This window comes from Triticum aestivum, chromosome 5D, assembly GCF_018294505.1.
Source record: "Triticum aestivum cultivar Chinese Spring chromosome 5D, IWGSC CS RefSeq v2.1, whole genome shotgun sequence".
Lineage (NCBI taxonomy): Eukaryota > Viridiplantae > Streptophyta > Magnoliopsida > Poales > Poaceae > Triticum > Triticum aestivum.
Genome location: NC_057808.1, coordinates 524,074,555 through 524,090,383, shown reverse-complemented (window position 1 = coordinate 524,090,383; position 15,829 = coordinate 524,074,555).

Below are 15,829 nucleotides of genomic sequence, written 5' to 3'. Positions count from 1 at the left end.
AAATGATATATAATGTTTTTTAGAGGCTAGCCTTAAACATATTTTGCTAAAAATATATCTATATTAAATAATTTTAAAAGAAAAATCATGTCTTCACATATTTATTTATGTCATGTAGATGCATTGCAATATATGTACATGGTCATGTCTATTTCATAGTATCATCAAATATCATGGCTGACAGTTCTGGAGCTAATTGAAGTTTTCTAGTGCAAAGCCTAATGAAATATTATAGAGTATACAAAATACCAATGAGCAAAAATTCTAGAGTATTCAAAAAAAACTATGAGGGGGCTTGTCCTTGAATTTTTGGCATTGCTCGTTTATTGGTTCTTTCTTAGCGAGATAGATATATCTTTTACATTCCTCTTTGTTGAAAAATCTTTCAAGTTCCTAGTTTCAGCGGTCCACGGGTATCACATGCATACTTTCCCCTGATATTTGGAATAGTCATTCAGCTCAAATCATTTACAAGATGACCATTTTTTTCTTGGTTTTATCTACACTCTGCATAATAATGCTTGCTTTGTACCTCACAAATATACACACACATATATATATATATATATATATATATATATATATATATATATATATATATATATATATATATATACATACATACATATGCATGTATATATATATGTATATGTATATATATATATGTATGTATATATATGGCAATAGATATGTAGTGAAATATGCGCATCATGTTTTTTTCTTGATTTGATGCATAGGCTGCACAAAAAATCGCAACTCTATCCTGAAAATATCAGTGACATGCACCACTACCTTAATTGGTTAAAAATCAACCCAACTCATCAAAATTTATTCAGTAATGATATGATTCCAGTAAATCATGCATGGACGCATGACCCTTCTATACTTTTGGGCCTAAGATGATAGATTTGAATACCTTCATCAATACATATAAATTGGACCTCGATAATAAATGCCCTAGTAAAGAGCTCTTATTTCCTTGTCTCAGGGCTCGCCTAGCTTGAGTGGCTATTCTCGATGTCACCGTCTTTAATAGCATATGCAGAAGCTGTGTGAGAGGAGTGGACTGAATGGATTTCTTTCACCTAGGTGATCTTGACTTTTAATGCCACATGTAGATCAAGAAAGAGGTTCTATGTTTGTATAGAGAGGGGGTAACTTCTTGTTCCACTATTAACTCTTTGCAAAGATGGCCACCAGTGTTTTTTGACTCTATGGAACTGGCTCAGGTTTCCCTCATTCCCACTACCATGGATTTGGATTATAGATGGGATCCCGCTACTATGTCGAACCTCAAGCAAGCCTGAATTGGCATTCGAGCTTGTTCCTAGGCTCGAGTTCGACTTTAAGAAAAACTCACGAAAGTTGGAAAAAAGTTCAATAACGAATGAAGTTCAACTTTCGCTCAGGCGGGCACTAGTAGAAAAGGGCCATTTGTCCCGGTTCATAAGGCCCATCTGTCCCGGTTGGGTAACCGGGACTAAAGGGTCGTTACTAATGCCTAGGCCTTTAGTCCTGGTTCTTATACTAACCGGGACAGATGGGCCTCCACGTGGTCGGTGCTGCGAGCCCAGGCAGGAGGCCCTTTAGTCCCGGTTGGTGGCACCAACCGGGACCAATAGGCATCCACGCGTCAGCTGTTCAGGGGCTAGGGTTTTTGTTTTTTTCTAAAAGGGGGGTGGATTTGGGGGTTTTGTATGATTAATTAAGGTGTTTCATATATTGTGTTAGGTAGCTAATTAATTAATAGAGAGAAGTGTCCTCTCTTATCTCCGTGCTTGGTCGACGCTACGTGCTATACATAGAGAGGCCCTCGACACGCTAGCTAGTAAGAAAATGAAGGAAACCATTAAGTACAGAAGTTCGTCATGCATACCGAGAGAAGTGATCGACCTCTCCTTCTCCGAGAGATTGGTCGAACAACAAGTTTTCGTATTATCTATCCGACGCTACTGGCTACATACATATACAATATGTAAGATCTCTTACAATCCCCTAGCATTTGAACTCAACTTCCACATGGTATTCTCCGGCTTTATTGATGACGTGGTCAAGAAAGAATCCCGCCAATTCCCCTTGAATTGCTTTCATGCGATCTTGTGGTAGGAGTTCATTCCGCATCTGCCACGTCTAATTTGAAGAAGGAGGTTAATACATATATATGAATGAAACTCAACAGAAATGATGGTGTAATAAAATGAAATTGTGAATATTATTGCTTACGCACTTCATATTGTCTTTTAGAGTAGCCTCGCTTATTTTTTAAAGTCGCGTTGTAGATGAACTCGCACACGTAGTATCCACAGTAATCATTCCCTTGTTCCTGCCACAAGCACTTTACGAGAAATAGAGGTCAATCAAACTGATAAGCCCCACTGCCGCACCCCTCTCGAGCTCCTCTCCATTGCAGGCTTACGGGCCTAAATGTCACTGCTATGCCTAATGGGCCTACTGGGCCTTTTGCGGGCCTGAATCCTGGCCCATCGATGGGTTTCTAGTCGTATTCAGGCCGTGGCGGCCCAGTAGGTGGCATATTTTTTATTTTTTGACTGTTTTTTGTTTTCTTTTTTGCTTTATTTATTTTGTTTTGTTTCTACTTATAACAAAAAATTATTTATTTTATTTTATTTTGTTTTGTTTCTAATTACTTATTTATTTTATTTTATGATAATTCTTTTTGCTATTAAAGTTTCTAACAAAAAAAGTTCTTTATGAAATTCTTTTTGCTTTTCATGATTTTGAACAGAAAATACTTCGATAATTTTAGTTGCATCAATTTTATATAATTTTAGTTTCAGTAATACTAGAGGTTGCTTATAATGTTTTGAACAGAAAATACTTTGTTAATTTTAGTTTCATAAATGTTATTAAAATTTATTTTATTTTGTTTCTACTTATATATTTTATTAAAGTTTATATTAATTTGTTTCTAATTACTTATTTATTTTATTTGTTATTTTTCATGCACCGTTTTTCATGCATTTACTGATTATTTTGAGCTATAAGACCCTAAAATTGAAAAGCATTTCAAATGAACTCTGAAAAGGTTGAAAGTTGGCATGGTATCATCATTTCACCCACATAGCAGGTGCAAGAAAGTAGAGAGGCTGACGGCAAAAGCTGGATGCACTTCGTGTACAAAACGGACAGTCTCTTTCGAAGTATCAGGGTTTCATACGGAAACTCGTCTGTTACAAAGGGATTTCATTTTGTTGAACTTATTTGAACTCCATAGTTTTTCTGTGTTCAAAATGCACCATTCAAAGCCACATCATCAATTTTCAACCCTTTCTGACTTCATTTGTTATTTTTCATGCATTTACTGATTATTTTGAGCTATAAGACCCTCAAATTGAAAAGCACTACAAATGAACTCTGAAAAGGTTGAAAGTTGGCATGGTATCATCATTTCACCCACATAGCATGTGCAAGAAAGTAGAGAGGCTTACAGCAAAAACTGGATGCACTTCGTGTACAAAACGGACAATCTCTTTCGAAGTATCAGGGTTTCATACGGAAACTCGTCTGTTACAAAGGGATTTTATTTTTTTTGAACTTATTTGAACTCCATAGTTTTTCTGTGTTCAAAATGCACCATTCAAAGCCACATCATCAATTTTCAACCCCTTCTGACTTCATTTGTTATTTTTCATGCATTCACTGATTTTTTTAGCTGGATAGAGATAAGTGACCAAATTAATAGTAGTTCATCATCACATTAAAACCAAAGTACATACATAGTTCAAATTGAACAACATATAGCTCTCCAGAGCATCTAGTTAAACCATACATTGAAACTATGTAAAACCTTTCAATGCAACAACAAATGCGATCATAATCACAACTAAGGTAACAATTGATCCAACGGCATAATGATACCAAGCCTCGGTATGAATGGCATATTTTCTAATCTTTCTAATCTTCAACCGCATTGTATCCATCTTGATCTTGTGATCATCGACGACATCCGCAACATGCAACTCAAATATCATCTTCTCCTCCTCAATTTTTTTTATTTTTTCCTTCAAGTAATTGTTTTCTTCTTCGACTAAATTTAACCTCTCGACAATAGGGTCGGTTGGAATTTCCGGTTCAACCACCTCCTACATAAAAAAATCTATGTCACGTTGGTCGGCTTAATTGTCATAAACAATAAATGAACCAAATAGTTATAAAAAGATAATATATACCACATCCGAATCATAGACAGGATGAGGGCCGACGGGGGCGGATACCAGAACCATCGCACTATATAATAACAAGGAATACTAAAAGCAAGAAAATTAGACAAGTATCCATCTCAAGTAAGATTTTTTTTTCTTTCAGAAAGAAGATAAGAACAAGAGGCTCACCGCGGTGGTGCCGGCGACGAGATCGGCGCGGGCGATCGACGGCGGTGAAGACGGGGACGGGACGTGACGGACCGCTAAACCTAGAAAAATCTTGGGGAAAATGGAGTTCGGAGGTCGAGTTTCGAGAGAAGAAATATTAACTAGTGTGGTTCGGACATTTCATCGAACACCTCATGTGCATAGGAGGTGAGCTAGAGCACCCAAATGCCCTCCCCTCGCCGGCCAGCAAAAAACAGAGCACGGTGGAGTGCTCTGCTCGCTGGCGATGGGCTATATATAGGCAAATCATTTGTCCCGGTTCGTGGCTGGAACCGGGACCAATGGTTATGGGCCAAGAGCGAGGCCCATTGGTCCCGGTTCGTTCCTAGAACCGGGACAAATGGGTCCAGACGAACCGGGACCAAAGCCCGCGAGGCCCCGGCCGGCCACCTGGGCTCACGAACCGGGACGAATGCACCCGTTGATCCCGGTTTGTATAAGAACCGGGAGTAATGGGCTGGCCAGGCCCGAACGAAAACCCCTTTTTCTACTAGTGGGGGGAAGTAAAGAAAACTTGGTTGGGCTCAATATTGACTTAACAAATTATCTTTGCTCAACTTTGGTTCAGGGGGAGAAGTAAAGAAAAGTTGGTTGAGATCAAGCTCAACTCAACAAAGTATCTTTGTGCTACAAAGAAAGTCTGATCATACGAAAAAGTGAGTCGGATAAAGCTCAGTTGGGTTCAAGCTTGGCTCGACAAAATTATAAACGGATATTTTAATTGGAGAACGTTCACACTAACGCTCCTTTGCACTACACGATGTGAATCATTGATCAGCTCCATGCATGCTCCCCGTGATTAGCATCGTTCCTTGATGTGTCATGTCCTTGTACTAGTGCAGTGTTGGATGCCCACCACGAGTACTGTATATTGAGGTCTATTATAAATGCCACGCTTCCTTTGATTCAAAGGAATTTCATAGGATCTTCGGACGAGTAGAATCCTTAGAATTCTTTTCTACGTTGGATGTTTGATTTGTTGGATTGGATCCTATAGGAATTTTTCCTAAGGAATCATTTGTAATACATTCAGTTGAAAATCTAACATGCACTTCAATCTCTTTTTACAATTTCTTTGTTTTTTCTATGGCATCAATCACTCTCTGGTTCAGATTCATGTGCCTTGCTAATCCTATAGGATTCAATTGAGCATGCCACTCAAATCATTTATGTTTTCTTGTTCATGCATTATGAATCGAATATGCCCTACATCAATATACGTCCAAGCAAGCCTTGTTGAGATATTCAGGCTAGAGCTCGTTAGGCTCATGAACTTTAGTGCAAGCTTGAAGCTGCTAGTTGGAGGCTCGAGCCAAGCCAAGCCTAGAGCAAGCTGAGCTCAAATAGGTCAAGCTCTGAATCCATTGTTTGTAAGATATAACTTTTCAAATACATGCCACAAAACAAACTTTGAAGATGAAACAATTTCAAACTAGTGAGATTATCTCCACACCTACGCAGTATATTACTGCATTTCACCCAACACCCGTGGTCATAAATAGTTCTAGAATGTGCATTGACTGCTCAGATCAAACCATGTACGAAACCACCGAGTGGGGCGTTACAAAGGCTGGGCTCCATACAACCCTTTTAAAAAAACTAAATATATTTAAAAGATAAAAATGTTAATTTTCTCTACAAATACATATGCATGTTCTTTAAGTATGTATACATTTTCATGAACTAATTTGATTATTTGCATGCTACAAAAAAAAGACAAATATCTAGCCCAAATACAACAAACAAGAAGCCCATTTTAATCTATGTATTTGTCCTACAAGTATATGTCTATGTGTATCCGTTTTCAGATATATTTTTCTAGGTGTTGAAATAGTATTTTCGATAATAAAAAGAATTCCCGGGAGCTCGGCCGTTGCATGAACTTTTCATGAAACCCCAACATATATATGGACAAAGCAATAGAGCTAACCCTGTAATGTTAACATTGCTTCAGATTGCCAAAGAGTGGTCTGTGATATCAACCAGCGGATGCGGGTGCATATGCTAGTACTGTCAAGGAGATAACGGAGACGGCAAGAACTTTTGTGCATTGCACCTTCGTCTTCGAAGGGCGAATTACCAATCTCAAGGCACATAGCCTCGTTAAGCATGTTTTCGGTCTGGATTTGGCGCCACGTGCCCACATGTGGCTTATAAATCCACCGGACCTTCATTGTATCCATATGAACATTTCTGAGCATTAATTATAGTGTGTTCAGACTCAAAAAAAAAGTAGAGCTAACCCTGCACGGATGTCCAACTGCCACGTCCGCGCGTACGAGTCCACAAGGAAGAGACAGGCACACAGTTAGCCGTACCGCTGGTCCGCCGCATGCATGACAGCATGAGATCGTGCCGGTCTTGGAGTAGTACAGCATGACTTTGTTGAATGTTGACGTACGGGACTACGTCATCACAAACAAACATGGCTAACGGAGCATATGCAGGCGGATGCATCGTATACGACCACAGAACAAACACTCGAACAGAACCACACGTACAGAGTATGTTGTGTATATGGAGCACACCACACTGTAGCACGTCTCATAGGTCTCCATCCATGCATGCATGTCATGTATTATACGGCCACGCTCACGTAGACCTTCTAGTCTAGGTTGAGAAATCTGAACCTAGGAGCACGACCAAGAGGTTTCGTACGAGTTTTCCTCTTGTCCCTGGCGGCTGGAACCCTAGCCGCCGCCAGGAGAGGCCGATATTCCAACGCCGACCTCCGGCGGCTCCCCTCCGCCGGTGATCTCGGTCGTCAGTGGTGAGGGGGTCGCCGGATCCACTCGTGTGGATTGTTTTTACTCTCTCGTAGTCTAGGTTTTCAGTTTGTTCATCGTCTTTGCTCTTCGGCGGCGACGATGACGGCGCTGAATAAAGATTCTTCGGATCCTTCCCTGATGAGGCCATCGGTTCTATGGTTGTGGATGGATTTGGAAACCAGTCTGTTCAAGTAAGGATGGTGTGGCGGCGGCATCATTCTTGTGGTGGACCTGTGTCCTCAGGCTCCGCCGTTACGACAACGTTTGCTCCATTGTCAGCGCGGAGCTTGGGAGGTAGTCTAGGAGTGGATGCAGATTGTGGTCTGCATCGACGACATCTGAAAGACGGAACATGTGCTGGGCTCGTGGTTAGTGGATGGCGGGTATGGTTTCCTCCTTCGGCGTCTTAGTCGTGGTGGGGTGCCAGATCTAGAGTTCGATGACGTGTCTGGAGTGTTGCCCCGGTTTGATTCGTTCAATGGCAAAGGTTTCACTTTTGGTGAGCCACCTTGAAAATCTACAAAGCTGCATATCAGTGATGGAGCCGAGCAAGCTCGGGTGAGGAGGTGATTCGCCATTCTTTTCTACGATGGCTGCTATGGTGGTGCCGGAGACAGGTGACGTGCGTTGGTGTCAAGCTCAGAGATGTTCTGCTATCTTTTCAGTTTTGTCATGTCGGTCTTTACGTGATTTGTATTTTGTTCTTTATGATATGAATGAGACACGTGTACCTTGCAAAAGTAGGTTGAGAAATCTGATCCCGATGCTTATTCGTCCACATTCAAGCATACGTACGCTCGTGGCTTTGTACCCTGTCACACACACGTACTGTACAGACGTACCATGTCCTCTGGTGGGCGAGCCGTTGTGTGACGTCTCCTTTTTCTTTGTCTACATACAGAAGAAATTTGTTGCTCTTGCTGCACCGTCAGTGCAAAGATGCCCACACATTTCTTCGAAGAAGAAGCGAAAACGGAAAGGAGATACATACCTTATCTACAGTACCAGCTAAAGCGAATTTGTATGAAGATCGATTGGTGTGGCGAGGCGGGATCACTCGTTCGTGCGATCATACATACCTTATCTACAGTGCCAGCTAAAGCGACATACAGTATATGATTCATCTGCTGCCGCTCGTAGCAGGCAGAAGGAAAGATGGATGGATTGATCTGGAATGGCAGGCTGGAGAAGACAACAGCTGCTGCGGCTGCGAATGTGCTTGCGTGCCCAAGCTTATCTGCCTCACACGCTGGAATCTAGGCTCTAGGCATGACCGCGATGCCAGACCATCTACAAGCTACTGCGGAGAGCGTGGCCTCTCGTCCAAGCCGACCACGCCGAGAGTGCCACCGTTCCGATGCCACCGATGCCTCCTGCGAGCTTCCCAACTAGCCCTTGGTGTGGAGATGACCGGTGGAGGAGGCCGCCAGACATGGTACGGCTATCGTGCAGCCGCGTGCTAACGTCCTCAAGATATGTATTGATGAATGTCATGTATTGTACATTTTGCACATGCACCTGTGCATCATAAAGAGTGAGTCGCATCATCAGGAATACTCGTTTTGGTGTGTCATGTACAAAACCAAACTGCAACACTCAAGTTGGTCTCTATGCAACATCTGAATATATGTACGGCAACACTTACAGTGGTCACCCATACTAGCCATGTTCTTGTACTCTCCATGCTATGGATCGTTGATGGCAACACCGCCACAACTCCAGCCATCCCTTCGTCCGCACAAGCTTCGACATTGTGCACTCCATGAAGAACAGACACAAATAGTGTTGCCATGGACGTCTGAGGTATGTCTTGACGATCAAACCGGTGCGAGCAAGCTCGCTCGTCGTCGATGGACAAACTGCGGAATTTGAAGGAGAATTGCATCAACCGTCTTACTCGTCCACGAGCAATGATTATATTCCAATGGCCTTGGAGCGGCGGCCGTCCTGGATGGAACACTTATAGGATACAATCATGGTCGGTGTCGCCAGAGAGGAAGTCCACGGTTCCCTCAAAGCGGCATTCACGTTATCTACACATTGTGCATATCGTAGAGTGTGTCTTAGTATATCCCTTGATGGTGCAACATTACACAACTAACTTATCGATGAGCGCCACCGCCTACTGGACTGCAACCACCGTGTTTTCTACGGTAATGTCATGTGAAATCAAGCCTTGATGGCGGCTCAATCGATAGATAAATAGGTTTGAGTTGCAAAACATTTGGCAGAGTGTTGTACAACAAAATTGTAAAAAAAAATGCATGTGCTGAAATATAGATAAAAAATTGCAGAGGAAGTAGGAGGGGGGCGTGGGCCCTCCCCCACCCATCTTGCATGTGTCACACTGTGCCAGGCCTCCATTAACACATCCAACACACATCGACCGCTAGTCAACATTGGAGAAATTGTTTAACAAATATGGATATGGATTTTTGTTGTACATCAGTCAACGCAATCCATATATCTCACGGAGACAAAGTGAGGCTAACACAAATATGTCAGTTTTGTTGATAGTTGATCTTGTACAAAGGCTACCGGATGGCGATTAGCTCACGCAACCAAAAAGGCGACTCGGGCGATGCTGACGACCACCGCTCCCCACACCGGAGCGAGCGGAGGGAGACCGCCGACGACGAGAGGCGAACGGTGGGCGGGAGAGAAGCGTGGCCTGCGCTCTACATTCCCAACCTCTTCGCGGCGGGGCTGCTCTGCTACCACCAGGGGGCGGTGTTGATACAGAGGGAGATTGGCCGGATCCTCTTACTTGATGCGGAGGACCGATTGATTGACAGTCGAGGATTGCGAGACGGAGAGGTAATTTCATGGCGGTCAAGGATTTGGTTTCTGTGTCATCTGGTTTGTGTTGGGAATTCGTTGGATTGGGAGAGGGGAGGCGACGGGGAGGATTCCGAGGCGAACTACCGCCATGAATGCGGGCGGAGTGTGGGTAATAAATCCCCACCGCCCGGTGGCTGGGAGACGCAACGCACCCAAAACTCCACCCCCTCCCACAGCAACGAGCGAACCCTTGCTCAGGAGAGCCGAGGCGATGGCGGATTGGAGGATGAAGATGGAGAGGGCCATAGTAGTGCTGGCGAGCGGCGACGAGGCGAAGCTGGCGAGGGCTCACAAGGTGGTGTCCTGGTTCGCCACGAGGAGAGAGATGCGACGTGCAGCAAAGAGGGTATTCAGGAACCTGACCGTGGAGGAAGACGAGAGACTCGCCCCCAACGGTTTCACCACTCCGACGGGGGCCCTGGTGAGCTCTCTGGCTGCGTTGGTCTGGGCGATGGAGGAAACCAAGTCGGGAGATCCATCCCAGAGGGCGAAGTGGTGGGGATTCAGATCCCGTCGCCGTCACTCTGCAGGACCGGAGGAGTTCGTGGTCGGGGCGGTGATGGCGATCCCCACCCCGGGAACTCGCTGGGTCCCGATCCCGATCGAAGACAGCGAGGAGGACCTGGATTCGGAGATGGAGGAACCAGAGGAGATTCCAGATCTGGGCGAGAGCAGTGGCGGGGTGAAGAAGAAGAAGGAGAAAGTGATGATGCCAAGGCGATCCCCTCCCTTCCTGCGCCGCTCACCACGCCTCCTCGGCCTCCCCAAATCTCCAGCAAAGTAGGCGTCTCCCCCGCCGGCAATCGATTCTGGTTGCTGGCTGGGGACGACGCTGACGAGGGGGCTGGGGACTCGTCAGAGGATTCGGGTGAGTCTCATGTCGTTAACACAGTTTGCAGATATTTGATTACTGAAGATATTGATCATAATCCTGAGGGTAAATCTCAGCGCAAAATACTAGGAAAAAAAGATAGAAAATGGTACAAAAATGATAGCCCCAGCAAAACTAATTTGCGAGGAGGCAACAGGTGAGGGTGATAAGGATGTAAATAAAAAAAACTATCTAGATGCATGGTTTGTTAAGAATCTTATGGAAAAAATTCCCAAAATTCCTGACATTTGGTCAGAAATTGGGCATGACGATTTCGTTACTTATGGGGGTGATTGTGTGGTGGAGATGGAATGCATTAGACAGGGGAATAAAATTCCTGAAAATGAGGATCTGGAAAGATGGGCCGAAGACATATTGGGCTGGGAAGGCTATAAGCCCAACCCAGATGACAGGGATAACCCAGGGGAGGGAGGCTGTGACGCCCCCGATTTGACCGTACACTAATCATGCACGCAAATGTGTACGATCAAGATCAGGGACTCACGGGAAGATATCACAACACAACTCTAAAACATAAATAAGTCATACAAGCATCATAATACAAGCCAGGGGCCTCGAGGGCTCGAATACAAGTGCTCGATCATAGACGAGTCAGCGGAAGCAACAATATCTGAGTACAGACATAAGTTAAACAAGTTTGCCTTAAGAAGGCTAGCACAAACTGGGTTACAGATCGAAAGAGGCGCAGGCCTCCTGCCTGGATCCTCCTAACTACTCCTGGTCATCGTCAGCGGGCTGCACGTAGTAGTAGGCACCTCCAGTGTCGTAGGAGTCGTCGTCGACGGTGGCGTCTGGCTCCTGGACTCCATCATCTGGTTGCGACAACCAGGTAGAAGGGAAAGGGGGAAAAGAGGGAGAGAGGCAACCGTGAGTACTCATCCAAAGTACTCGCAAGCAAGGAACTACACTACATATGCATGGGTATAAGTGTAAAGGGCCATATCAGTGGACTGAACTGCAGAATGCCAGAATAAGAGGGGGATAGCTAGTCCTGTCGAAGACTACGCTTCTGGCCATCTCCATCTTGCAGCATGTAGAAGAGGGTAGATTGAAGTCCTCCAAGTAGCATCGCATAGCGTAATCCTACCCGACGATCCCCTCCTCGTCGCCCTGTTAGAGAGCGATCACCGGGTTGTATCTGACACTTGGAAGGGTGTATTTTATTAAGTATCCGGTTCTAGTTGTCATAAGGTCAAGGTACAACTCCGAGTCGTCCTTTTACCGAGGGACACGGCTATTCGAATAGATAAACTTCCCTGCAGGGGTGCACCACATAACCCAACACGCTCGATCCCATTTGTTCGGACACACTTTTCTGGGTCATGCCCGGCCTCGCAAGATCAACACGTCGCAGCCCCACCTAGGCACAATAGAGAGGTCAGCACGCCGGTCTAAATCCTATGCGCGCAGGGGTCTGGGCCCATCGCCCATTGCACACCTGCACGTTGCGTACGTGGCCGGAAGCAGACCTAGCCTAGTGGCGTTCCAGTCCAATCCGGCGCGCGCCACTCGGTCGCTGACGTCACGAAGGCTTCGGCTGATACCACGACGTCGAGTGCCCATAACTGTTCCCGCGTAGTTGGTTAGTGCGTATAGACCAAATGGCCAGACTCAGATCAAATACCAAGAACTCGTTAAGCGTGTTATTTTGAAGTAACCGCGGACGCCGTCCAGGGCCAGGCCCACCTCTCGCCTAGGTGGTCTCAACCTGCCCTGTCGCTCCGCCACAAAGATCCACTTGCGGGTACTCCTACGAGCCGACCAGACTTTAGTCACCACAGGTGTCATGTATAGAGTATATAAGTATATACCCGTGATCACCGCCCAAGTGATCACGGCCCGATAGTATAGCACAGCAGACGGACAAGAATGTAGGGCCACTGATGGAAAACTAGCATCCTATACTAAGCATGTAGGATTGCAGGTAAAGGTAACAACAGTAGTAGCAAGGACAGGCTATGCATCAGGATAGGATTAACGGAAAGCAGTAACATGCTACACTACTCTAATGCAAGCAGTATAGAGAAGAATAGGCGATATCTGGTGATCAAGGGGGGGGGCTTGCCTGGTTGCTCTGGCAAGTAGGAGGGGTCGTCAACTCCGTAGTCGAACTGGACAGCAGCAGCGTCGGTCTCGTAGTCTACCGGAGAGAAGAGGGGGAAGAAACAGTAAATACAATGCAAACATAAGCATGACGATGCGTGACATGACAATGAGCGGTGCTAGGTGTGCCCTAACGCGGCAGTAGGTGGTACCGGCGAAGGGGGGGAACATCCGGGAAAGTATTCCCGATGTTTCGCATTTTCGGACAGATGAAACGGAGGGGGAAAGTTGCGAGTTCGATATGTTAGGGATGTGTGGCGGGCGAACGGGCTGCGTATCCGGATTCGTCTCGTCGTTCTGAGCAACTTTCATAGAAAGTATTTTCATCCGAGATACGGATTATTTTATATGATTTTTAAAAGATTTAAATTAATTTTAGCATTTATTTAATTAATTAATTACAACATTATCCAGAATAGTAAAAGATGACGTCAGCATGACATCATGCTGACGTCAGCAGTCAACTGTGCAGTTGACTGGGTCAACTACGTGTGGGTCCCGCATGTCATACACTGCTTAGTTTAATTAGGGTTTAGCTAATTAATTACTGTTTAATTAAATTAACTAATTAATTAGATTAATTTAAACAGGATTAATTAACTTAATTAATTTAGTTAATTAATTAATTAATTAATTAATTAATTATATATATTTTTTAATTCTTTTTTTACGTTCTATGGGCGGGGCCCATATGTCATAGGCCCATAGGGGCCTATCGGGTTCGGGCGCTCGGGTGCGGGTGTGCGCCCGAGCGGGCGCAGCGGGCGACGGGCGCCGTGTGCAGGGGGTGCGGGCGCAACCCAAGGGGCGCATGCCCGAGGGCGCTGGGCGCGCGCGGCGCACGCCGGCGCCGGCGGCCAAGCCAAGGGAGGCGGCGGAGGGACGACTGCGGTGGCGGGCGAGGGGGGCCGCGGCCGCGGCGAGGCCGGTCGCTAGTGGCCGGAGCGGGTGGGACGAGAGGAGCGACGGGCGGCGACGGAGCGGGGTCGGGCAGGCAGGCGGCGAGCAGTGGGGTGCGCTCGCTGGGCCGGTGAGGACGACGAGCACGGGGCCGACGGAGAGCGGGCACGGAGGAGGAGAGCAAGGTGAGGCAGGCGGCGTGCACGCGCGAGGGCGCTGCGGGGCAGGGGCGCGGTGGCAGGGGCGCGAGTCCGGTGCTGGCGTCGGGGGCGAGCGAAGGCCAGGGGCGCCCGAGCGCAAGTGGCGGTCGCCGGGGCGATGCGTGCGCGTGCGCGCACGGGGCGCGGTGAGCGCGTGGGAGACAGGGGAGAGAGAGGAGGGGCGCGTGCTCACGGTGGCCGTAGGGGAGTGGCAGTGGGGCGCGAGGTGGTCGATGGGGACGACGGCGTCGAGGGGAAGCAGGCCGGCGGGGGAGGAAGAGGCAGGCCGGCGAGGGCGAGGCGGCGTCGGGCGATCCGGGCGGCGGCGTCGGTGGTCTCCTCCTCGATCCCGATCCAATCGGGGGGGGAGGGGGAGATATTTTGGGGGAGGAGTGGGGTGTCGGTGGGGGTGGGTCGGGGTCCAGGGGGTTAAGGGAGTGGGTGGGCTGGCCTGGTGGCCCGGTTGGGCTGCTGGCTGGGCCGTAGCCCAGTGGGGGGGCTTTTCTTTGTTTTTCTTTTGTTTTGTTTTGTTTTCACCTTTTCTTTCTTTTTTTTATTTTCTTTTCTGTTTTAAATCATTTTAAATTATCTAGGCATTTTATAAAAATGTGTTTATTACACCATATTTACTTATGCAAAATATGGCACCTCCCGGACATTTTTGTTTTAAATTTTGAAAAACTTTTATCGTTGACTTTAATTTGAATTTGAATTTTGAAAGGGTTTGACCTCACGGTAGATTAGCAATAGTAACCATGGTGACGTGGCATCATTAGCGTGGGATTACTGTAGCTTAGTTACCCGGGCGTTACAAAAATCCTCCACTACAAGAAATCTCGTCCCGAGATTTAGGAGGTAGAAGGAAACGGTGCGGGGTATTCATCACGCAGGCGATCCTCGCGTTCCCAAGTGACTTCATCTTCAGAATGGTGCGACCACTGGACTTTGAGGAACTTGATCGCCTTCTGACGGGTGCGGCGTTCAGCTTGGTCGAGAATGCGGACCGGATGCTCCTTATAGGAGAGGTCCTGCTGCAATTCGAGCACTTCATGATCCACTGCTCGGATTGGGTCCTTGAAGCAACGGCGGAGCTGTGACACATGGAACACATCGTGAACCTGAGAAAGGTTCGGCGGAAGCTCCAGTTGGTATGCCACTTTTCCACGCCTTTCGAGAATAGTGAATGGGCCAATATATCGAGGAGCTAGTTTGCCCTTGATTCCGAAGCGGTGAGCACCCTTCATTGGTGTGACTCGAAGATAAGCCTTTTCGCCAGGTTGATAGACCATGTCTTTATGATGACGGTCATACTGACTCTTCTGACGTGACTGAGCAGTCTTGAGATTCTCACGAATAATGCGGACTTGTTCTTCGGCATGTTGGATAATATCCGGACCGAAGAGTGGACGTTCCCCAGTTTCTGACCAGTTCAGAGGGGTTCGGCACTTTCGTCCATATAACACTTCGAAGGGGGCCATCTTCAGACTAGCTTGATAGCTATTATTATAAGAGAACTCAGCATACGGGAGAGATTCCTCCCATTTCTTGCCGAAGGAAATAACACAAGCTCGAAGCATGTCTTCGAGAACTTGGTTGACGCGTTCAACTTGCCCTTGCGACTGAGGATGAAACGCAGTACTGAATGACAGATGAGTTCCCATAGCTTCTTGGAAACTTGCCCAGAATCTTGAAGTGAATAAGCTGCCACGGTCTGAGCTGATAACCAATGGAATA